Raw genomic sequence first — 26,702 nt, 5'->3', positions numbered from 1 at the left:
ACAGGTACAGTGATCGGTAAGCTGCTCGGACAGCTGATGCTTAAAGTTAGAGAGGGAGATATAAGACTCCAGCATCAGTGATTTTTGCAATTAGTTCCAGTCATTGGCAGCAGAGAACTGGAAGGAAAGGCGACCAAAGGAAGTGTTGGCTTTGGGGATGACCAGTGAAATATACCTCCTGGAGCGTGTGCTATGGGTGGGTGTTGCTATGGTGACCAGTGAGCAGAGGTAAGACGGGGCTTTATCGAGCAAAGACTTATAGATGACCTGGAGCCAGTGGGTTTGGCGACGAATATGTAGTAAGGGCCAGCCAACGAAAGCATACAGATCGCAGTGGTGGGGAGTATATGAGGCTTTGGTGACAAACCAGATGGCACTGTGATAGACTACATTCATTTCCATTAGTAGAGTGTTGAAGGCTAGTACAATGCCGGGGAAAAAGGCCCAAAAACTATACAGACAATGACTTCATCAAACAACACTGTTTCACGACGCGTCAGTGACATGGCAGGAGATGTTTTGAAACAATTACTGCTTCGCAAACAAGCCAGTGAATTATATGTGTTGCAGTTGGATGAGTCAACAGATTTGGCGGGCCTGGTACAGCTCCTGGTATATGTCCATTACCTTTACGAGGGGGTCAATTAAGGAAGACATCCTCTCCTGCAAACCACTGGAAACCAGGACATGAGAGGATATTTCTAAAGTACTGGACAGCTTTGTCACATAAAATGGACTTTGGTGGTCAATATGTGTTGGTATCTGTACTGATGGCGCAAAAGCCATGACAGGGAGACATAGTGGAGTGGATTACCAACTGCGTGCAAGCAGTTGCTCCCGATGCCAGTTGGGTACACTGCAGCATCCACCGAAAGGCTGTTGCTGCCAAAGGAATGCCTGACAACTTGAAAGACATTTTGGACATTACATTGAAATTGGTTAACTTTGTTAAAGCAAGGCCCCTGAACTCTCGTGTATTTTCTGCACTATGCAATGATATGGCCAGCGACCATGTAATGCTTTTACAACATACAGAAGTGCGCTACTTATCAAGGGGCAAAGCATTGACACTTTTTTTTTTCATTGAGAGACGAGCTTAAACTTTTCTTTACTGACCATCATTTTGATTTTCACTAACCACTTGCATTATGACAAATTTCTCACACGACTGGACCTATCTGGGTGATCTGGTTTTGATCTGTTTTTTTCTCGCCTGATGATCTGAATCTAGCATTACAGGGACTCTCCGCAACTACATTCAATGTGCGGGACAAAATTGAGGCTATGATTAAGAAGTTGGAGCTCTTTCTGTCTGCATTAGCAAGGACAACACATTTACACAGAAAAAAATGGTAAAATGTTTTGTGTGTAAATGCACTCAAGCTTACGGACAACGTTAAATGTGATATAGCGAAGCACCTGAGTGAGCTGGGGTCGCAATTACACAGGTACTTTACTGAAACAGTAAACACAAACAACTGGATTCGTTATCCCTTTCATGCCCAGCCTCCAGTCCACTTCCCGATATCTGAACAAGAGAGCCCCATCGAAATTGCAAAAAGCTGTTCTGTGAAAATTGAATTTAATCAGAAGCCACTGCCAGATTTCTGGAAAGGGCTGCACTCAGAGTTTCTTGCCTTGGCAAATCAACACTGATGCCCTTTGCAACCACATATCCATATGAGAGTGGATTCTCTGCCCTCACTAGCATGAAAACTAATAAATACAGGCACAGACTGTGTGTGGAAAATGACTTTAAAAACTGAGACTCTCTCCAATACAACCCAACACTGCAGAGTTATGGGCATCCTTTCAAGCACACCCCTCTCATTAACCTGTGGTAAGTTATTCACAATTGTTGATGAACAAATAAGGTTTTATATGTAAGATGGCTAAATAAAGAGCAAAATGATTGATTATTTGTCACGAATTACTAAGGTGGGTGGATTCAGGCGCAGAGAGCAGGTTTCAGTTATTAGACAGTTTATTCTCCGGCGCACAAAACAACGGTCAACCCACCACACAAGGTGAATAATCCAACGCAGGACCAAAATAGTCCGGAGAATAAAACTCATGAACACCACCAAATAACAGGAATACAAAAACAATCCCGCACAAAACAAGGGCGGGACAACCTACTAAATATAAGGACACTAATTAAACAAAAATACACACAGGTGAAACTAATAAGACAAAACCAACAGACAAACGAAAAAGGGATCGGTAGTGGCTAGTAGGACGGTGACGACGACCGCCGAGCACCGCCCGAACAGGCAGGGGAGCCAACTTCGGCGGAAGTCGTGACATTATTATTATATTATTATTTGTGCCCTGGTCCTATAAGAGCTCTGTCACTTCCCACGAGCTCACTTGACAAAAGCTCACACTCATTCTTATGTTTAATAAATGTATTGTATAGTGTGTGTGTGTGGCAGGTTTACAATGATGGCAAAAAACAACATTTGAGAGTGCACTGACCCTGGTGCAGCTGGAGGTTGAATGTTTGAAGGGGTAAGGGACAATAAAAAGTTTGGGAACCACTGCTCTGGATCAACGTGTTCCAGTTCCCACCAATATCCAGCAACTTCGCACAGCCATCGAAGAGGAGTGGGACAACATTTCACAAGCCACAATCAACACCCTGATCAAGTCTATGTGAAAGAGATTTGTTGTGCTACTATGTTAGGCAAATGGTGGTCACACCAGATGCTGACTGGTTTTCTGATCCACTCCCTTACCTTTTTTAAAGTATCTGTGACCAACATATGCATATCTGTATTCCCAGTCATGTAAAATCCATAGATTAGAGACTAATGAATGGATTTCAATTGATTGATTTCTTTATATGAACTGTAACTCAGTAAAATCTTTGAAATTGTTGCATGTTGCAATTTGGAAAATATTCAGACCCCTCAACATTTTTCACATTTTGTTACATTACTGCCTTATTCTAAAACGTATTAAAAAGTTTTCCTCTTCCTCAATCTACACACCCCATAATGACAAATCCCCCAAAATATATATTTTTAATTTGAGCAAATATATATATATATTTTAAAAAAACACAGAAATGCCCTATTAATATTATTATTCAGAACCTTTGCTATGAGACTCGAAATTGAGCTCAGGTACATCCTGTTTCCATTTATCATCTGTGAGATGTTTCTAGAACTTGATTGGAGTCCACCTGTGGTAAATTCAATTGATGGACATGATTTGGAAAGGCACACACCTGTCTATATAAGGTCCCACAGTTGTGACAGTGTATGTCAGAGCAGAAACCAAGCCATGAGGTCGAAGGAATTGATTTATTACATTGAAATAAAATAGACATCAATGACAGGCACATAAACCCCCAGAGTTCGTGGGCCCCCCTGCCTTGTGGGGGCTGCGGGGGTGTCCGGTACTCCAGTGCCCCTGCTCCCTCGCTACACTTTCAAAGCTGATTGTGCATGATCTGGAAATGCGTCCGGAGGTTTGGTGTGGATGGTGTGATGTAATTTTGGGGCCTCCAGAGGTGTGCAGAGGCCAAATCAAGCTACGTACCACATCGCTGTGCGTGCCTCGTAAACAGTACCAGTTTGGATAGATGCATGTGGACACATGTGCATGTGTAGCATATGACAATAGCAGGATCATATCAAGGATATCATGACAAATGAATACATAAATGAAACTTTAAACGTGATAATGAGTTGATCATTTGAATCAGCTGTGCAGTGCTAAGGCAAAGCAAAAATGTGCCCCCCTTTGAGTCCTCAGGACCAGGACTAAGAACCGCTGCTCTTCATTGGGACCTCTTCATCCGTAGACAGGCTTTCACAACACTCTGGATCTGAGGACAGAAAACATCACAAGACACAGACTTCATAATACTCAAATTAGACACCACTGAATACTATGTTACTATTATCTTTGTCCTCACTTCTAGTGACTGGAACTACACAAAAGTACCTGCCCTATCCAGAACAGCCTACTCTCTCACTTTTGATTTGATTTGGTTTGACAGTTGGGGCTGCTATCCTTTCACCCTCCATGGCTGTTAGCTAGGTACCTACAAATGCATTTTTTGTATTTTTTTTTACATTGATAAATACATCAAGATAGCTAGCTAATATGAAGTTAGGTAGCTGGTGATATTTAATTAACTTAGCTAGCTATCTATAGAGTATGTTAAGTTGGTTAGATAGCTAGCTAGCTAGCTACGTTAGCAGCTCTTTTGATTTAGCCTGCACTGTAGCTAGTTAGCTAATAATACATGTTTTTTCTTTTACATTTTCAAAATGTGTTTACTTACTTGAATATGTTCACCCAGCTATGTGGACAATTGGAAACATGGCAGCAAGGTTTGTTTGTCACCAGAGCGTTTTGGAGCATATTACTATTGAACTATTTACCCATTTGTGTTGTTGTCTGTTCACACTGCTATGCTTTATCTTGGCCAGGTTGCAGTTGTAAATGAGAACTATCCTACCTGGTTAAATAAAGGTGAAATAAAACAAAAAAACATATGCTGCCAGCACGCCCACAAGCAAGCCACTCTTGGTGGCATAAGTGGCACGCGCCAATTTACCGCATGCTAGTGAACACAAGCCATAAGGCTTTATATCTTGGGCTTCTGGAAAGTGACTGAAAAAGTACCACAGCTCGTGAAAAAGAAAAGTATAAGGGAGATATCGGTGAACATATGCCATGGTCAAGGCTACGACGGTGCCAGTGCAATGAGTGGAGCTTCCTCAGGTGTTCAAAAGCTCATATCAGAGTCAATTTGCACTTGTGTTAATGTTTCTACGACAATCAATGCCAAATGTATGGCGAACAAGAGATTTAAATGCATTTTTATATGATTTGATTATTTCGATCAACACTAGATTTTTTTATGCAAATCAATGTTTGTTAAAGTAGGCCAGATGTTTTTAGAACAAATGCTTACCTTATGCCTAACCTTAAAGTAAGACCAAAAGGGACAGTTTTGTTTCCATTAATTTTAACGATATAGCCAAATTTGACTTTGTGGCTGAGGCAACTTGTGGAAACCCTACCTAGCAGTGGTGATATTACGAACCGCATGTTACTGAATACACTCTACAGGTGTTGCTGTGAGTTTGACAGGAAGAGACTCTTGACAGGAAGGGAATACACTCTGTCCATCAGTACACACTTGAAATATGACCAAATCCTTTACAAGTCTGACACTGTAATGGTTTGGGAACGAAAGCTCTAACAGCGTATCTTACAGTACATAACCAAGCTTCACATACAGTGGGGGAAAAAAGTATTTAGCCAGCCACCAATTGTGCAAGTTCTCCCACTTAAAAAGATGAGAGAGGCCTGTAATTTTCATCATAGGTACACTTAAACTATGACAGACAAAATGAGAAAATAAAATCCAGAAAATCACATTGTAGGATTTTTACTTAATTTATTTGCAAATGATGGTGGAAAATAAGTACAGTACGTAGGTATTTGCTCTTTATCATAAAACAACAGGACTGACAGACTTTCTTATTTTTCTCCATTCACCCAGCGGGTCAGATGCCGGGCACCAACCGCAATAGGAATTTTCTTCAGGTATTCAACCCGAACATCTGTTGTCCTCCCTGAGATTACTCCTTTGACGGGTGTTGAGAGACTTCAAGTGGAACCTTTAATTCAGTGAGTGGTCACAGTTTAGTAAAGTTTAGTCACTTTTGTTTATTGTTTTTGTTGCAAGCCTGGAGGAGTATACTGCTAACATTTGCCAAGGGGTAAATAGCCTGAAGGAGAATACCGCTATCATTTGCCAAGGGGTAAATAGCCTGAAGGAGAATACCGCTATCATTTGCCAAGGGGTAAATAGCCTGAAGGAGAATACCGCTATCATTTGCCAAAGGGTAAATAGCCTGCTGCAGGCTAAGAAGGCTGGCTGGAAAAGGATAAAGAAAGTTGAGGATGAAAAACCACATTCAGATGTGTCATTTATCTTGTCTGATACAAGGGCTCAAGTTCTGTGTGTTTGTCTCTCACTTTACTCTTATCACATAAGCCGTAAAAGCATCCCATTCTAGTAATACAGTAGACAATATGTTTTTTATTTTAAATATGATACTATTTGTAATACAAAGAAGACATGTCTGTCTGTAATCTGGATCTAGTTGCATGTCATCATCAACAAATCATCAACAAATCAAGCACCCAAGCTAACTGGATAAAGTTAGCTAGCTTGCTAGTTACTTCCAGACAGAAATGAGGGAACACATCACTCTAACCATTTTATTTGCCCTAGCAGAGCTGGTTAGGCTGTTCTCATGTTATCCAGAGTGTTGGTGACTGTAACTGTGCTGCTGATGTTTACTGACACAGTGGCTAGTGATCACTATGGATTTGAGTTTTTTGAAACAGACAGAGTCAAAGTTAGAGACATACAGAGACAGACAGAAGGTAAAGACTGTTAAAACAACTCAGACTGTAATGATGGTTGTTGCTCACCTCCCCCCTCTGCGTGTGTGGCAGTCCATAGCAGAATCACTACCGACACCAGACCCATTAATGTCATAATAACATGAACACTGGCCATCTTCACGGAAACCACCAGGGTTATCATCGTGGATACAAACTCCTCCCTGTCTTATTGCACTATGCAGAATCTGGTACGAGCATACAGAACGGAACGCTGCTTGTCGAATCCACATCCAGTATCCACCTGTCGTTCTGCCCCTGAACAAGGAAGTTAACCCACTGTTCCCCGGAACATCCCTGCCGGCCAAACCCTCCCCTAACCCAGGACGACACTGGGCAAATTGTGTGCCCCACCATGGGTCTCCCGGTCACAGCTGGCTGGAATAGAGCCTTGACTTGAACCAGAATCTCTAGTGGCACAGCTAGCACTGCGATGCAGTGCTTTAAACCACTGTGCCACAGGAGGCACCTGTTCCCAGACACTTCTGCCCAGATGTACAAAGAGTCTGGTGGACCAACATGTCAAACTTGGCCTTCATTAGCATCGGCTTAATCTACCAACCAGTCATCTCTCACAACCCCTCACAACCTCTTGCCTCCATTTGCAGCCACGCCTCGCAGTCTTGTGATTCACTAAAATTAAATGATGACAAATACTTTACTCAGTAGGTCACTCCCATAGAATTCTATGGTCAGCCTGGGGACCAGGTTATGAACAGTGCAGTTTCAGATATACTTTGAGACAAAGTTTAATTAATTCAGTCAGCATACTGCCCCATCTGTAAACAGCCCATCTATCTACCTACCTCATCGCCATACTGTATTTATTTATTTATCTTGCTCCTTTGCACCCCAGTATCTCTACCTGCACATTCATCTTCTGCATATCTACCATTCCAGTGTTTAATTGCTATATTGTAATTACTTCGCCACCATGGCCTATTTATTGCCTTAACTTACCTCATTTGCACTCACTGTATATATACTTTTTGTTTTCTTTTGTTCTACTGTATTATTGACTGTATGTTTGGTTAATTCCATGTGTAACTCTGTGTTGTTGTATGTGTCGAATTGCTTTGCTTTATCTTGGCCAGGTCGCAGTTGCAAATGAGAACTTGTTCTCAACTAGGCTACCTGGTTAAATAAAGGTGAAATAAAATAAATTTAAAAATTGTGTTTATCATTGTGCTTGTGTTGCTTTAGCACAACACTGCCATCAATAGACAAATCTATAAGTTGTACATTTTACATTTGAGTAATTTAACAGACACTTGTATCCAAAGCGGCGTACCTAAGAAGGTTAACTAATCAAATGTTTTGCATTTACTTTCCTATTTACAGAGGATTTAATTGTTTTTTGTGGATGTCATGGAAACCACATAACATGTTCATAAATATTGTCAATTTTAATAATTATGAGTAATTATTTCTGTGTTATTGATATTGTTTTATTTTCTTGTCTAAGAAATACTAAGGAAAACCACTGTTCTTTAATACAGTGATTCTCAACTGGAGGGTCACAACTTTTATTTAAACATTATTTTGAAGGTCAACCACGCTTATTGTTGCTGACGTTACACGTGCGGCGCCGCGTCTGCAGTGGTGAAAATGTATGGCTAGCTAGGCTCAGTCTCGGAGGGTTTTCGCGCTGCACACACTCACTGACCAATACAATAACGTTCTCGCCCCACCCACACGAACATATCCAATGAAATTACATATTTCTCGACACAAACAAACACTGATCCAATAAAAATACTTAAATGTGACATGTCCAATCAGATAATACAGATCTTCTTCTGACAGCTATCTTGATTGACAGCTAACTATGATGACATGTTCTGCAGGCATTGCACATGTGGATAGTTAACTGTCATTTAACTCAAATAGGCTAGCTGTCAAAGTACAATCATAGAGACGTTTTTAAACCGTGCAGCTCCCTCTTCATCTACTGCTGCTTCCAATGTCAATATCAAGGCAGACAGCTCGGTCCCTGTCAAGAAGAGAAAATACCTATATAAAATGAGAAGGCATCTGGACACCAAGCATCCACGCCACAAAGATAAGACAGCTGACTTAAACATTTTTTTGAAATTATCTGGAGGCCTCACAAGATTAATTGAAGAATGTATCAACCGTACAAGAAAAGGCCCTTTGCGCATCATACCTTGTGACCCAGCACATTGCTAAGTGCAAAAAAAGCCCACACCAGTGCAGGGGATCTCATACTCCCTGCTGTGATTAATGTGTGCAGTGAAATCTTGGGAGTAACCCACCAATTAACTTAAAACCAACCCCCGATCCAATGACATCACGAGGAGGAGAATCCAGGACATGTCTGAGGACATAACACTCCAGACATTACACATCAGGGCAAATGGCCACTATGCACTGCAGATGGATGAATACACAGATGTGGCTAACCATGCAATTCTAATGGTCTATGTCAGACATGACTGGGAGAATAACTTCAATGAGCATTTCCTCAACTTATGTTACTGGGTATGTATTATTTCCTTCTTTCACTCACTCACTCACTCACTCACTCACTCACTCACTCACTCACTCACTCACTCACTCACTCACTCACTCACTCACTCACTCACTCACTCACTCACTCACTCACTCACTCACTCACTCACTCACTCACTCACTCACTCACTCACTCACTCACTCACTCACTCACTCACTCACTCACTCACTCACTCACTCACTTTGAAAGTCATCTTTATGGAAACCTGCTGTTGCTGTCCACTTAAAGTTAATTTAACTGTACTTACGTTTCTTGTCTTCTATTCTATTGCTGAACATAAAGTTGTTTCATTTGAATGGTTACAGCAATTTACATGAATATTATGTTCCTCAACGTACAACAGGGCATTGGATTCTCATTTACAACACTGTAATAGAAATGTACATACATTTACTGGTAATTACGTTGCCAATCAAATGCTGGAACAAAATGTGTATTTACAGTTGGTTTCTGGAATCTGATTTACACTACTATGATACATATTTACTGTAAGTTACTGGTATCCCATTTACAGTAATTTTCTGGCAATTAAGTTGCCAATAAAGTACTGTAATAATGTTGATTTACAGTGAGTTACTGTTCATTTACGGTACTATAATATATTTACTGTAAGTTACTGGTGCCTCATTTACAGTAATTTACTGGCAATAAAGTGCCAATAAAATACTGTAATAATGTTGATTTACAGTGAGTTACTGTTCATTTACTTTTCACAGTACTTTGTTGGCAACTTAACTGCCAGTAATTTACTGTAAAATGTACAGTACATTTCTATCATTGTAATTACATTATTGCCAATTGAGACACTGTGCAGGCTCTATAGCTTCGTGAAATGTTAGCCTTAACCTGAGAAAGTGACGACCAAATAGGCCTACCTATAAACATGTGTCCATTAGCTAAAGCAAAGCCATGCCCTGCACCTTAGAAAGCATATCATCGTTTCGATAGACATGTAGCCGCATAGACATGTTGCAATTTCAGGACTATGGACAGCGGCCGGTGGTCTACTTTGTGCGGCCCAGAGAAATTGTGGCTAGCGATCACCATGGAATTGAGTTTTTTGAGACATACAGAGATAGACAGAAGGTAAAAGTTAAAATAACACCGACTGTAATGATGGTTGTTGCTCACCTCCCCCCTCCATGGGTGTGGCAGTCCATAGCAGAATCACTACCGACACCAGACCCCTTAATGTCATGAGAACCTGAATTCTGGCCATCTCCACAGAAACCGGAAACCAGACACCAGGGTTATTGTCATGAATGAAAACTCCTCCCTGCCTTATTGTCCTGTGTAGAATCTAGTATGATCATGCGGCACTGAACGCTGCCTGATGAATGTGGATCCACAAACCAGTTTAAGATGCAATACACATGAAAACCAGTAGATGGGGACCTTGTCCCAGTAACAAGTACTCCTTGTAACAGTCTCTTCTGGACACACATCTTAGTACTGTATGCAATTGGACAATTACCGCAATTTCAACTTTCCTCTTTGTCCTCCCCTGGGTCAATGTTCTCTCCTTGATTCAAGGAATTACTAAAGTTGATATGGCTGACCCCTCTTCTCCTTGACCTTGTTGTTGTCTTTCTCTGTCTTCCTCTCTTTGTTCTTCATTCTGAAGTGGTTTTCCACTCTGACTGTTTTCATTTGGACCATTTGTATTTGCTGGAGGGGGATAGGTGAGTTTAGGGTGAGTTAGCAGGATTCAGACACACAAACAGCTAGTATGAGTAAATGCATGGAACCATAAGGACATTAATATTCCATGGATGTCTACCTGCGGCAGAGAGTGACTCTTCCTCTTCAGGTGAGATGTTGTTTTGAGACCTTGTGGGCTTTTGGATTTGCACAGAAAACCTTGAGACAGGAGACAGAAAAATATCAGAAACTGAAAGCTGTTCATCAAAAGCCACCAATGTAACCCTCCTCTCTGTTCATCAGGAGGTGGTTGTGTTAAATGGTTCAACAGATTATGATGTCATCATCATTGTCATGACGTTGGCCTCTTTGGGTATAGCAAGCCACATCCCCCTCTCCCTGCCTCCCCCTTTGCTCCTTCAACTAGGCTGCTGTGGTCAGAGAGACGTCGTAAATTCCTGAGGATCTCCTCATGGACACAGTATAGAGAGTACATTTTCATAGAGAACAAAGCAATTCCTTCCACCTCACAGAACTTGAGGTACGAACAAATGTCATGTTCCGGGGAGAAAGTATAAAAGATCGGTGAAGAATCCAGCTACGAACTGGTCCGTTTGTCACAACTTGGGGAAGCTCATGGGAGACGGTGTGGCCGCATTACCATAACGCTGTTTATATAAAAGCCTCAGATATGAGGTTTACATCTAATTGTTGTATAAGATGAATGAGTGAGGATGATACTGTTTGTATAATATGATTTTGGACTGTTTAATGAAGGAAAACTCAAAAAGGGGATTGGAGTTATCTAAATCAGAGGACCGCCCCTGAGCCCAGTTAGGGTCAGACATCCTGGGACAGCCCTTTTCTGCCATTCCGAATAAAACCCAACTTTGAGAAATGATCAGCAGACCATATTTTTCTCCATTAGGGGAGGACAAAGGTTGTGGACCATTGCTGAATCTTTTAACCATAACACGTGGTTAAACTCTTAGACTATCGATACCGACAGAATAAGAACAAGTCTTTGACATTAATTACTAGTCTGCAGCTAGGAATTCGGTATCATTGAATGCAAAGAACGACAACCGCCAAAACTTCCATTCTATAACAAATTAATGAATGTCACTCTGAACTATCTCCCCTCTAACCGAGAGAGAGAGAGAGAGAGAGAGAGAGAGAGAGAGAGAGAGAGAGAGAGAGAGAGAGAGAGAGAGAGAGAGGACGAAACTCTCCAACAGAAACAAACTTTTCACCAGCGAACAAGATGACACACCGAGCGTAAATATATACATATCGATTGTTCCCGAATGAGTGAGTGTTCATGTGAAAAGGATTAGCATTTCAATTGTTATAATTGTCACTCTGTAGTGATTTCTTAGTCGACCCCCACTTCCCCTTTTGTCAAACAAGCCGCCATGCTGGTTTAACCCACTAGGTCACATTCTCACTTCATGTAACCACATTTACCTTGTTTGTTTGTTTGTTTATGCATTTCTGTGAATTACGTAGTTAGTATTAAATAAATTATTTAAGACAATTGATGTATGGATGACTCATAGTGAAGATTGGGTTCATGCAGATAACCAACCATTTACGACGTTTGGAATGAGACTAATGTGAGGTAAAGTAAATAATTAATTAATCAGAAGACTATGGATCAGATATGAAAATATCTGAAAGGTTATATTAGGAAATCATGACTTTGTAATCTGAATATTTTTCCTTGGTGCCCCGACTTCCTAGTAACTACGGTTACATGATTAATCAGTTTGATCGTGTTACACTAATTACAGAGAATCTTTGATAAAAACTATAAGTCTTCAGTTAATGATAGTAAAGACACAACATCATCATAACTTACCTCTCAGCAGGTAACATATCACTGCTGCTATAATCACTGCAGCTATTATTATACCAGTGATTGAACCTGGACTCAGTCCATCTGAAACTGAAGGAGAAAATACAGAGTATCAGTTTTATTGTTGAATGTGATCCTGTGACTTACAGTGAGGGGAAACAGTAAAAGTAAACTTTGTACCATCAGATAGTTTATCAGGTGTGATCTGCAGGTAGGTGAGGATCAGGTGTGTGTCTCTGGCAGTAGAGAGTTCACAGCTGTAGGTCCCCTGGTGGACCATGGTTAACTTGTGGAGCTGAAGGCTGCCAGAGTCAGACAAATTCTGAACCTGCTCCTTCCACTTGTCAACAACATACATCTGAGCTGTACCATTGGTGGAGGTGGAGGTAAGGATGGTGACTATCTGGTTGAACGTCCAGGTGAGGTCAAAGGTCAGGAGGTCAGACTGAGAGACACTGCAGGGGATGGACACCTCACTGCTTGGAGATCCTTGGACAAGAGCTGAGATGAGGTCATGAGAAAGAGCCTTTTTAGGATGGTCTTTGCATATTCTGTCTCACATTGATGTGTTGTGTTTGTAGTTTGCAGCCAGATAAATATATTGATGAATTTATTCATTGATTTATGAATTGATTGATTAATAGGTTGATCAACTTATAACCTTGCTGTTTCAGGGTTGCTGTCCTTTCTACTGTCCCAGAGGTCACAGTACAGATGTTGGTTCGGTCTCTGCTAAACTGTTTTGTGCTGGTGATGTCATAGAGGCCCTGGTCATCCACCTTGATGCTGGTGGAGTTCTGGATGGTTCCAGGGTCAAATGAAAGGTCAGAGGGGGGGTCAGTTGACCAGGTGAGTTTAGGCTCGGGGTAGATACCTGTAGAACTGCAGGTGATGATGATGTCATCTGATAACTGTATGTTCACCAAGTGGACTGGAGCTGCAACAAAGTAGACATTACACATGGAGCAGCCATAAAGTGATCATCATAGACAGACAGACAGACATTCTGTACCTTCCACTGCTATGTTAATGAAGGACTCCATGTTGCCTTTAATAGTGCTGGTGTAACACTTGTATCTGCCCTGGTCCTGGAGTGTGATCCCTCTCAGCAGTAGTGAAGCGTTTCCTTTGGGGATCTGGTCATTGAACAGGGCTGTTCTCCCTCTGAAACGCTGGCTCTGCTGTTTGAGCTGATCTGTACTGTAGTAGTAGGAGTGGATGATCAGGTCCTTTTCTTCTAGTTTCATCCAATGGATGACTTCCTCACTGCCAGGCAGGAAGCTGCAGGGCAGGCCACAATCCTCTGAGAACACACAGGTTACATGGACGTCTGGAAGAGAATAAACACACACATTAAATTAGCATCTGAACGAGAAGGGATTCAAACACAGACTCCTATTCTCCCCAATAGTCAGATACCTTGGTAAAGTGAGTAACCTGTTATTATTGTTAATATTCTCTCATTGTTGTCTTACTCGGTCCTCCACCTGCCCCTTTCCACACCCACAGCACCTAACCTCTAACTAAAATCACAATCTAAAGTAAAGACAGACCTGAATGACTACACTTCCTTCATGCCTCTAATCATACCACACACCCATTCAGCAATCATTTTCATTGTTAAACCAGCCTGTCCTGTGTGTTAAATTGAATCACTGATCTTCCATTAGTTGTTCAAACATAATCACAGGGAGACTTTCTTGAGACCTCACTGTCAATCACATTATCACATGATGATTCATCTGTATATCACTTTGACTTAGGGTGGAAGTGGACAAAGATAACTACTCACAACAGGTCTGCTCTTGAAGTAAGTCATTCATGTTACAGAGAAGCTTGTTTTACAGTTAAACTGATGTGAGGTGATTCCAGTGAGTTTATATCAGTAAAACCCTGTCTGTCCTGTGTGATGACAACTTCCCTCCTCCCAGGTGCTGCTAGCTCAGCACTTACTGTCAAACAGACCTAGGACTACAGATGTAGGATCTACCTTGAGCCTGTTTGCTACAGCAGGAAAATAATCCTGCAGCAACAGGAAATGTGAATTATTATGTGGATTGTAATTAATGGACATGATACATTAATATATTGATACATTTTTCGTTAGGGCAAATCATGTCTGCCATTTTAAAGTGGAAATTACAATCTTTAGACTTGAATAGACTAGAACTTTTCTTTTCCTACTGTGCAGGATAATTCACAGCAACAAAAGAGTGATCAAATTAAGATCTTACATCTGTTGGAGATATTTTGGAATGTAATATTTTGAGTCACACAGAGTGGCTCCCGAGTGGTGCAGTGGTCTAAGACACTGCCTATTGCTGCAAGAGGTGTCACTGCAGTACCTGGTTCAAATCCAGCCGTGATTGGGAGTCCCATAGGGCTGCGCACAATTGGTCCGGGTTTAGCCGGGGTAGGGCATCATTGTAAATAAGAATTTGTTCTTAACTGACTTTCTTAGGTAAATAGAGGTATAATTCAAAGATGGATTAACTAAGACGATGGTTGTCTCTCACCTCTCCCATCTGTGGATGTGGCAGTCCACAGTAGAATCACCACTGACAACAGACCCCTTAATGTCATGGAAACCAGACCCCAGACCATCTCCACAGAGATCAGACCACAGGGTTATTGTTGTGGAAATTAACTCCTATCCCTCTTAATGGATTGTAAAGAATCCTGTGCTTGTCATTCCAGTTTTGTTGCTGATTATTCCTAAAAAGTGTATCCATCCAGGTTGTGAAGTGAGGAATGTGCTGCTCCTTACACAAGTGCTTTAACTATTTACCGAATGAGTGTAGGGCAAAGATTAGTGCACTGTGAAATATTTACAGAGTGGATATGGACTTTCCTCCCTAGACAAATGACCCCTCCCCCCATTGTGAAGTTGTGATTGAGCTTGGTATGCAAGACAGGGCAGCGACTGTGTTAAAGCAAAATGTCCGTACTGCTAGACTTGAATTCTTGTGCCGCTCTGCACACAAGCTAGCTAGCATCAACGTTAAGTCAACTCTCTGAAGTTCAAAGACATTAAAAGTTCCTTCATAGATGCCACTCCTATGTAGGTATAATTATGTGGGTCTAATTCAGAGAATGCATGTCATAACAAGATGTCCAGCGCTTCAATCCAAGCTTCATGTAACTATCGCTTGCCTGCTCCATAGTAAGCTGCTCTTTCCTCACTGAATGGTGAAGTAATTTAATGTTCTGCTAAATGTAAAAAAAAAACTGTTTTCAGAGGTTTAATAATGAACAGAAATAAACGATATAAACCGTTACTTTTTAGGGTTTGAACCGGTTCAGAACTTTATTTATCTGGTCGGAATAGTGAAATGGAACAACAACAAAAATAAGGCTTCTGTTCGGAGCCAAACGATTAGAAAAGACTAAGTCTTGCCAACTAATTCCTGGATATAATTCATCTTCTTCAACATTTATTAAGGTAATAACAGAGACAAACTCTAAAAGGCCAATATCAGCAGACTCCAGGTGAAGGAAGTCCTTGCATACTACAGTTAGTTGAGGGTCTGTCCTGGATACTACAGTTAGTTGATGGTCTGTCTTGGATACTACAGTTAGTTGATGGTCTGTCCTGGATACTACAGTTAGTTGATGGTCTGTCCTGGATACTACAGTTAGTTGATGGTCTGTCCTGGATACTACAGTTAGTTGATGGTCTGTCCTGGATACTACAGTTAGTTGATGGTCTGTCCTGGATACTACAGTTAGTTGATGGTCTGTCCTGGATACTACAGTTAGTTGATGGTCTGTCTTGGATACTACAGTTAGTTGATGGTCTGTCCTGGATACTACAGTTAGTGGATGGTCTGTCCTGGATACTACAGTTAGTTGAGGGTCTGTCCTGGATACTACAGTTAGTTGATGGTCTGTCCTGGATACGACAGTTAGTTGATGGTCTGTCCTGGATACTACAGTTAGTTGAGGGTCTGTCCTGGATACTACAGTTAGTTGATGGTCTGTCCTGGATACTACAGTTAGTTGAGGGTCCTGGATACGACAGTTAGTTGAGGGTCTGTCCTGGATACTACAGTTAGTTGAGGGTCTGTCCTGGATACTACAGTTAGTTGATGGTCTGTCCTGGATACTACAGTTAGTTGATGGTCTGTCCTGGATACTACAGTTAGTTGATGGTCTGTCCTGGATACTACAGTTAGTTGATGGTCTGTCCTGGATACTACAGTTAGTTGATGGTCTGTCCTGGATACTACAGTTAGGTTGATGGTCTGTCCTGGATACTACAGTTAGGTTGATGGTCTGTCCTGGATACTACAGTTAGGTTGATGGTCTGTCCTGGATACTACAGTTAGTTGATGGTCTGTCCTGGATACTACAGTTAGTTGATGGTCTGTCCTGGATACTACAGTTAGTTGATGGTCTGTCCTGGATACTACAGTTAGTTGAGGGTCTGTCCTGGATACTACAGTTAGTTGAGGGTCTGTCCTGGATACGACAGTTAGTTGAGGGTGTGTCCTGGATACGGCAGTTAGTTGATGGTCTGTCCTGGATACTACAGTTAGTTGAGGGTCTGTCCTGGATACTACAGTTACTTGAGGGTCTGTCCTGGATACTACAGTTAGTTGATGGTCTGTCCTGGATACTACAGTTACTTGAGGGTCTGTCCTGGATACGACAGTTAGTTGATGGTCTGTCCTGGATACTACAGTTAGTTGATGGTCTGTCTTGGATACTACAGTTAGTTAAGGGTCTGTCCTGGATACGACAGTTAGTTGAGGGTCCTGGATACTACAGTTAGTTGATGGTCTGTCCTGGATACGACAGTTAGTTGAGGGTCTGTCCTGGATACTATAGTTAGTTGAGGGTCTGTCCTGGATACTACAGTTAGTTGAGGGTCTGTCCTGGATACTACAGTTAGTTGAGGGTCTGTCCTGGATACGACAGTTAGTTGATGATCTGTCCTGGATACTACAGTTAGTTGAGGGCCTGTCCTGGATACTACAGTTAGTTGATGGTCTGTCCTGGATACTACAGTTAGTTGATGGTCTGTCCTGGATACTACAGTTAGTTGAGGGCCTGTCCTGGATACTACAGTTAGTTGATGGTCTGTCCTGGATACTACAGTTAGTTGATGGTCTGTCCTGGATACTACAGTTAGTTGATGGTCTTCCTTGATACTACAGTTAGTTGATGGTCTGTCCTGGATACTACAGTTAGTTGATGGTCTGTCCTGGATACTACAGTTAGTTGATGGTCCTGGATACTACAGTTAGTTGAGGGCCTGTCCTGGATACGACAGTTAGTTGAGGGTCTGTCCTGGATACGACAGTTAGTTGAGGGTCTGTCCTGGATACTACAGTTAGTTGAGGATCTGTCCTGGATACTACAGTTAGTTGGGGGTCTGTCCTTTATACTACAGTTAGTTGATGGTCTGTCCTGGATACTACAGTTAGTTGATGGTCTGTCCTGGATACTACAGTTAGTTGATGGTCTGTCCTGGATACGACAGTTAGTTGATGGTCTGTCCTGGATACTACAGTTAGTTGAGGGTCTGTCCTGGATACTACAGTTAGTTGAGGGTCTGTCCTGGATACTACAGTTAGTTGATGGTCTGTCCTGGATACTACAGTTAGTTGATGGTCTGTCCTGGATACTACAGTTAGTTGATGGTCTGTCCTGGATACTACAGTTAGTTGATGGTCTGTCCTGGATACTACAGTTAGGTTGATGGTCTGTCCTGGATACTACAGTTAGGTTGATGGTCTGTCCTGGATACTACAGTTAGGTTGATGGTCTGTCCTGGATACTACAGTTAGGTTGATGGTCTGTCCTGGATACTACAGTTAGTTGATGGTCTGTCCTGGATACTACAGTTAGTTGATGGTCTGTCCTGGATACTACAGTTAGTTGAGGGTCTGTCCTGGATACTACAGTTAGTTGAGGGTCTGTCCTGGATACGACAGTTAGTTGAGGGTCTGTCCTGGATACGACAGTTAGTTGATGGTCTGTCCTGGATACTACAGTTAGTTGAGGGTCTGTCCTGGATACTACAGTTACTTGAGGGTCTGTCCTGGATACTACAGTTAGTTGATGGTCTGTCCTGGATACTACAGTTAGTTGAGGGTCTGTCCTGGATACTACAGTTAGTTGAGGGTCTGTCCTGGATACGACAGTTAGTTGATGGTCTGTCCTGGATACTACAGTTAGTTGATGGTCTGTCTTGGATACTACAGTTAGTTGAGGGTCTGTCCTGGATACTACAGTTAGTTGAGGGTCCTGGATACTACAGTTAGTTGATGGTCTGTCCTGGATACGACAGTTAGTTGAGGGTCTGTCCAGGATACTATAGTTAGTTGAGGGTCTGTCCTGGATACTACAGTTAGTTGAGGGTCTGTCCTGGATACTACAGTTAGTTGAGGGTCTGTCCTGGATACGACAGTTAGTTGATGATCTGTCCTGGATACTACAGTTAGTTGAGGGCCTGTCCTGGATACTACAGTTAGTTGATGGTCTGTCCTGGATACTACAGTTAGTTGATGGTCTGTCCTGGATACTACAGTTAGTTGAGGGCCTGTCCTGGATACTACAGTTAGTTGATGGTCTGTCCTGGATACTACAGTTAGTTGATGGTCTGTCCTGGATACTACAGTTAGTTGATGGTCTTCCTTGATACTACAGTTAGTTGATGGTCTGTCCTGGATACTACAGTTAGTTGATGGTCCTGGATACTACAGTTAGTTGAGGGCCTGTCCTGGATACGACAGTTAGTTGAGGGTCTGTCCTGGATACGACAGTTAGTTGAGGGTCTGTCCTGGATACTACAGTTAGTTGAGGGCCTGTCCTGGATACTACAGTTAGTTGGGGGTCTGTCCTGGATACGACAGTTAGTTGAGGGTCTGTCCTGGATACTACAGTTAGTTGAGGGTCTGTACTGGATACTACAGTTAGTTGAGGGTCTGTCCTGGATACTACAGTTAGTTGATGGTCTGTCCTGGATACTACAGTTAGTTGATGGTCTGTCCTGGATACGACAGTTAGTTGAGGGTCTGTCCTGGATACTACAGTTAGTTGAGGGTCTGTCCTGGATACTACAGTTAGTTGATGGTCTGTCCTGGATACTACAGTTAGTTGATGGTCTGTCCTGGATACGACAGTTAGTTGAGGGTCTGTCCTGGATACTACAGTTAGTTGAGGGTCTGTCCTGGATACTACAGTTAGTTGATGGTCCTGGATACTACAGTTAGTTGAGGGCCTGTCCTGGATACGACAGTTAGTTGAGGGTCTGTCCTGGATACGACAGTTAGTTGAGGGTCTGTCCTGGATACGACAGTTAGTTGAGGGCCTGTCCTGGATACTACAGTTAGTTGAGGGTCTGTTCTGCATACGACAGTTAGTTGAGGGCCTGTCCTGGATACGACAGTTAGTTGAGGGTCTGTCCTGGATACGACAGTTAGTTGAGGTCCTGGATACGACAGTTAGTTGAGGGTCTGTCCTGGATACTACAGTTAGTTGAGGGTCCTGGATACGACAGTTAGTTGAGGGCCTGTCCTGGATACGACAGTTAGTTGATGGTCTGTCCTGGATACTACAGTTAGTTGATGGTCTGTCCTGGATACGACAGTTAGTTGATGATCTGTCCTGGATACTACAGTTAGTTGATGGTCTGTCCTGGATACTACAGTTAGTTGAGGGTCTGTCCTGGATACTACAGTTAGGTTGATGGTCTGTCCTGGATACTACAGTTATTTGATGGTCTGTCCTGGATACTACAGTTAGTTGATGGTCTGTCCTGGATACTACAGTTAGTTGATGGTCTGTCCTGGATACTACAGTTAGTTGATGGTCTGTCCTGGATACTACAGTTAGTTGAGGGTCTGTCCTGGATACTACAGTTAGTTGAGGGTCTGTCCTGGATACTACAGTTAGTTGATGATCTGTCCTGGATACTACAGTTAGTTGAGGGTCTGTCCTGGATACTACAGTTAGTTGATGGTCTGTCTTGGATACTACAGTTAGTTGAGGGTCTGTCCTGGATACTACAGTTAGTTGAGGGTCCTGGATACTACAGTTAGTTGAGGGTCTGTCCTGGACACTACAGTTAGTTGATGGTCTGTCTTGGATACTACAGTTAGTTGAGGGTCTGTCCTGGATACGACAGTTAGTTGAGGGTCCTGGATACTACAGTTAGTTGATGGTCTGTCCTGGATACTACAGTTAGTTGAGGGTATGTCCTGGATACTACAGTTAGTTGAGGGTCTGTCCTGGATACTACAGTTAGTTGATGGTCTGTCCTGGATACTACAGTTAGTTGAGGGTCTGTCCTGGATACGACAGTTAGTTGATGATCTGTCCTGGATACTACAGTTAGTTGAGGGCCTGTCCTGGATACTACAGTTAGTTGATGGTCTGTCCTGGATACTACAGTTAGTTGAGGGCCTGTCCTGGATACTACAGTTAGTTGATGGTCTTCCTGGATACTACAGTTAGTTGATGGTCTGTCCTGGATACTACAGTTAGTTGATGGTCTGTCCTGGATACTACAGTTAGTTGATGGTCCTGGATACTACAGTTAGTTGAGGGCCTGTCCTGGATACGACAGTTAGTTGAGGGTCTGTCCTGGATACGACAGTTAGTTGAGGGTCTGTCCTGGATACTACAGTTCGTTGAGGGCCTGTCCTGGATACTACAGTTAGTTGGGGGTCTGTCCTGGATACTACAGTTAGTTGATGGTCTGTCCTGGATACGACAGTTAGTTGATGGTCTGTCCTGGATACTACAGTTAGTTGAGGGTCTGTCCTGGATACTACAGTTAGTTGAGGGTCTGTCCTGGATACTACAGTTAGTTGATGGTCTGTCCTGGATACTACAGTTAGTTGATGGTCTGTCCTGGATACGACAGTTAGTTGAGGGTCTGTCCTGGATACTACAGTTAGTTGAGGGTCTGTCCTGGATACTACAGTTAGTTGAGGGTCTGTCCTGGATACTACAGTTAGTTGATGGTCCTGGATACTACAGTTAGTTGAGGGCCTGTCCTGGATACGACAGTTAGTTGAGGGTCTGTCCTGGATACAACAGTTAGTTGAGGGTCTGTCCTGGATACGACAGTTAGTTGAGGGCCTGTCCTGGATACGACAGTTAGTTGAGGGTCTGTCCTGCATTCGACAGTTAGTTGAGGGCCTGTCCTGGATACGACAGTTAGTTGAGGGTCTGTCCTGGATACGACAGTTAGTTGAGGTCCTGGATACGACAGTTAGTTGATGGTCTGTCCTGGATACTACAGTTAGTTGAGGGTCCTGGATACGACAGTTAGTTGAGGGCCTGTCCTGGATACGACAGTTTGTTGATGGTCTGTCCTGGATACTACAGTTAGTTGATGGTCTGTCCTGGATACTACAGTTAGTTGATGGTCTGTCCTGGATACTACAGTTAGTTGAGGGTCTGTCCTGGATACTACAGTTAGTTGAGGGTCTGTCCTGGATACGACAGTTAGTTGAGGGTCTGTCCTGGATACGACAGTTAGTTGATGGTCTGTCCTGGATACTACAGTTAGTTGAGGGTCTGTCCTGGATACTACAGTTACTTGAGGGTCTGTCCTGGATACTACAGTTAGTTGATGGTCTGTCCTGGATACTACAGTTAGTTGAGGGTCTGTCCTGGATACTACAGTTAGTTGAGGGTCTGTCCTGGATACGACAGTTAGTTGATGGTCTGTCCTGGATACTACAGTTAGTTGATGGTCTGTCTTGGATACTACAGTTAGTTGAGGGTCTGTCCTGGATACGACAGTTAGTTGAGGGTCCTGGATACTACAGTTAGTTGATGGTCTGTCCTGGATACGACAGTTAGTTGAGGGTCTGTCCTGGATACTATAGTTAGTTGAGGGTCTGTCCTGGATACTACAGTTAGTTGAGGGTCTGTCCTGGATACTACAGTTAGTTGAGGGTCTGTCCTGGATACGACAGTTAGTTGATGGTCTGTCCTGGATACTACAGTTAGTTGAGGTCCTGGATACTACAGTTAGTTGATGGTCTGTCCTGGATACTACAGTTAGTTGATGGTCTGTCCTGGATACTACAGTTAGTTGATGGTCTTCCTTGATACTACAGTTAGTTGATGGTCTGTCCTGGATACTACAGTTAGTTGATGGTCTGTCCTGGATACTACAGTTAGTTGATGGTCCTGGATACTACAGTTAGTTGAGGGCCTGTCCTGGATACGACAGTTAGTTGAGGGTCTGTCCTGGATACGACAGTTAGTTGAGGGTCTGTCCTGGATACTACAGTTAGTTGAGGGCCTGTCCTGGATACTACAGTTAGTTGGGGGTCTGTCCTGGATACGACAGTTAGTTGAGGGTCTGTCCTGGATACTACAGTTAGTTGAGGGTCTGTACTGGATACTACAGTTAGTTGAGGGTCTGTCCTGGATACTACAGTTAGTTGATGGTCTGTCCTGGATACTACAGTTAGTTGAGGGTCTGTCCTGGATACTACAGTTAGTTGAGGGTCTGTCCTGGATACGACAGTTAGTTGAGGGTCTGTCCTGGATACGACAGTTAGTTGATGGTCTGTCCTGGATACTACAGTTAGTTGAGGGTCTGTCCTGGATACTACAGTTACTTGAGGGTCTGTCCTGGATACTACAGTTAGTTGATGGTCTGTCCTGGATACTACAGTTAGTTGAGGGTCTGTCCTGGATACTACAGTTAGTTGAGGGTCTGTCCTGGATACGACAGTTAGTTGATGGTCTGTCCTGGATACTACAGTTAGTTGATGGTCTGTCTTGGATACTACAGTTAGTTGAGGGTCTGTCCTGGATACGACAGTTAGTTGAGGGTCCTGGATACTACAGTTAGTTGATGGTCTGTCCTGGATACGACAGTTAGTTGAGGATCTGTCCTGGATACTATAGTTAGTTGAGGGTCTGTCCTGGATACTACAGTTAGTTGAGGGTCTGTCCTGGATACTACAGTTAGTTGAGGGTCTGTCCTGGATACGACAGTTAGTTGATGGTCTGTCCTGGATACTACAGTTAGTTGAGGGCCTGTCCTGGATACTACAGTTAGTTGATGGTCTGTCCTGGATACTACAGTTAGTTGATGGTCTGTCCTGGATACTACAGTTAGTTGATGGTCTTCCTTGATACTACAGTTAGTTGATGGTCTGTCCTGGATACTACAGTTAGTTGATGGTCTGTCCTGGATACTACAGTTAGTTGATGGTCCTGGATACTACAGTTAGTTGAGGGCCTGTCCTGGATACGACAGTTAGTTGAGGGTCTGTCCTGGATACGACAGTTAGTTGAGGGTCTGTCCTGGATACTACAGTTAGTTGAGGGCCTGTCCTGGATACTACAGTTAGTTGGGGGTCTGTCCTGGATACGACAGTTAGTTGAGGGTCTGTCCTGGATACTACAGTTAGTTGAGGGTCTGTACTGGATACTACAGTTAGTTGAGGGTCTGTCCTGGATACTACAGTTAGTTGATGGTCTGTCCTGGATACTACAGTTAGTTGATGGTCTGTCCTGGATACGACAGTTAGTTGAGGGTCTGTCCTGGATACTACAGTTAGTTGAGGGTCTGTCCTGGATACTACAGTTAGTTGATGGTCTGTCCTGGATACTACAGTTAGTTGATGGTCTGTCCTGGATACTACAGTTAGTTGATGGTCTGTCCTGGATACGACAGTTAGTTGAGGGTCTGTCCTGGATACTACAGTTAGTTGAGGGTCTGTCCTGGATACTACAGTTAGTTGATGGTCCTGGATACTACAGTTAGTTGAGGGCCTGTCCTGGATACGACAGTTAGTTGAGGGTCTGTCCTGGATTCGACAGTTAGTTGAGGGTCTGTCCTGGATACGACAGTTAGTTGAGGGCCTGTCCTGGATACGACAGTTAGTTGAGGGTCTGTTCTGCATACGACAGTTAGTTGAGGGCCTGTCCTGGATACGACAGTTAGTTGAGGGTCTGTCCTGGATACGACAGTTAGTTGAGGTCCTGGATACGACAGTTAGTTGAGGGTCTGTCCTGGATACTACAGTTAGTTGAGGGTCCTGGATACGACAGTTAGTTGAGGGCCTGTCCTGGATACGACAGTTAGTTGATGGTCTGTCCTGGATACTACAGTTAGTTGATGGTCTGTCCTGGATACGACAGTTAGTTGATGATCTGTCCTGGATACTACAGTTAGTTGATGGTCTGTCCTGGATACTACAGTTAGTTGAGGGTCTGTCCTGGATACTACAGTTAGGTTGATGGTCTGTCCTGGATACTACAGTTATTTGATGGTCTGTCCTGGATACTACAGTTAGTTGATGGTCTGTCCTGGATACTACAGTTAGTTGATGGTCTGTCCTGGATACTACAGTTAGTTGATGGTCTGTCCTGGATACGACAGTTAGTTGAGGGTCTGTTCTGCATACGACAGTTAGTTGAGGGCCTGTCCTGGATACGACAGTTAGTTGAGGGTCTGTCCTGGATACGACAGTTAGTTGAGGTCCTGGATACGACAGTTAGTTGAGGGTCTGTCCTGGATACTACAGTTAGTTGAGGGTCCTGGATACGACAGTTAGTTGAGGGCCTGTCCTGGATACGACAGTTAGTTGATGGTCTGTCCTGGATACTACAGTTAGTTGATGGTCTGTCCTGGATACGACAGTTAGTTGATGATCTGTCCTGGATACTACAGTTAGTTGATGGTCTGTCCTGGATACTACAGTTAGTTGAGGGTCTGTCCTGGATACTACAGTTAGGTTGATGGTCTGTCCTGGATACTACAGTTATTTGATGGTCTGTCCTGGATACTACAGTTAGTTGATGGTCTGTCCTGGATACTACAGTTAGTTGATGGTCTGTCCTGGATACTACAGTTAGTTGATGGTCTGTCCTGGATACTACAGTTAGTTGAGGGTCTGTCCTGGATACTACAGTTAGTTGAGGGTCTGTCCTGGATACTACAGTTAGTTGATGATCTGTCCTGGATACTACAGTTAGTTGAGGGTCTGTCCTGGATACTACAGTTAGTTGATGGTCTGTCTTGGATACTACAGTTAGTTGAGGGTCTGTCCTGGATACTACAGTTAGTTGAGGGTCCTGGATACTACAGTTAGTTGAGGGTCTGTCCTGGATACTACAGTTAGTTGATGGTCTGTCTTGGATACTACAGTTAGTTGAGGGTCTGTCCTGGATACGACAGTTAGTTGAGGGTCCTGGATACTACAGTTAGTTGATGGTCTGTCCTGGATACTACAGTTAGTTGAGGGTATGTCCTGGATACTACAGTTAGTTGAGGGTCTGTCCTGGATACTACAGTTAGTTGATGGTCTGTCCTGGATACTACAGTTAGTTGAGGGCCTGTCCTGGATACTACAGTTAGTTGATGGTCTTCCTGGATACTACAGTTAGTTGATGGTCTGTCCTGGATACTACAGTTAGTTGATGGTCTGTCCTGGATACTACAGTTAGTTGATGGTCCTGGATACTACAGTTAGTTGAGGGCCTGTCCTGGATACGACAGTTAGTTGAGGGTCTGTCCTGGATACGACAGTTAGTTGAGGGTCTGTCCTGGATACTACAGTTAGTTGAGGGCCTGTCCTGGATACTACAGTTAGTTGGGGGTCTGTCCTGGATACTACAGTTAGTTGATGGTCTGTCCTGGATACGACAGTTAGTTGATGGTCTGTCCTGGATACTACAGTTAGTTGAGGGTCTGTCCTGGATACTACAGTTAGTTGAGGGTCTGTCCTGGATACTACAGTTAGTTGATGGTCTGTCCTGGATACTACAGTTAGTTGATGGTCTGTCCTGGATACGACAGTTAGTTGAGGGTCTGTCCTGGATACTACAGTTAGTTGAGGGTCTGTCCTGGATACTACAGTTAGTTGAGGGTCTGTCCTGGATACTACAGTTAGTTGATGGTCCTGGATACTACAGTTAGTTGAGGGCCTGTCCTGGATACGACAGTTAGTTGAGGGTCTGTCCTGGATACAACAGTTAGTTGAGGGTCTGTCCTGGATACGACAGTTAGTTGAGGGCCTGTCCTGGATACGACAGTTAGTTGAGGGTCTGTCCTGCATTCGACAGTTAGTTGAGGGCCTGTCCTGGATACGACAGTTAGTTGAGGGTCTGTCCTGGATACGACAGTTAGTTGAGGTCCTGGATACGACAGTTAGTTGATGGTCTGTCCTGGATACTACAGTTAGTTGAGGGTCCTGGATACGACAGTTAGTTGAGGGCCTGTCCTGGATACGACAGTTAGTTGAT

The sequence above is a fragment of the Oncorhynchus nerka genome, linkage group LG6, assembly GCF_034236695.1.
Source record: "Oncorhynchus nerka isolate Pitt River linkage group LG6, Oner_Uvic_2.0, whole genome shotgun sequence".
In the NCBI taxonomy this organism is placed as follows: Eukaryota; Metazoa; Chordata; class Actinopteri; order Salmoniformes; family Salmonidae; genus Oncorhynchus; species Oncorhynchus nerka.
The sequence above is the reverse complement of the archived record's forward strand: the minus strand, read 5'-3'. Positions refer to the sequence as shown.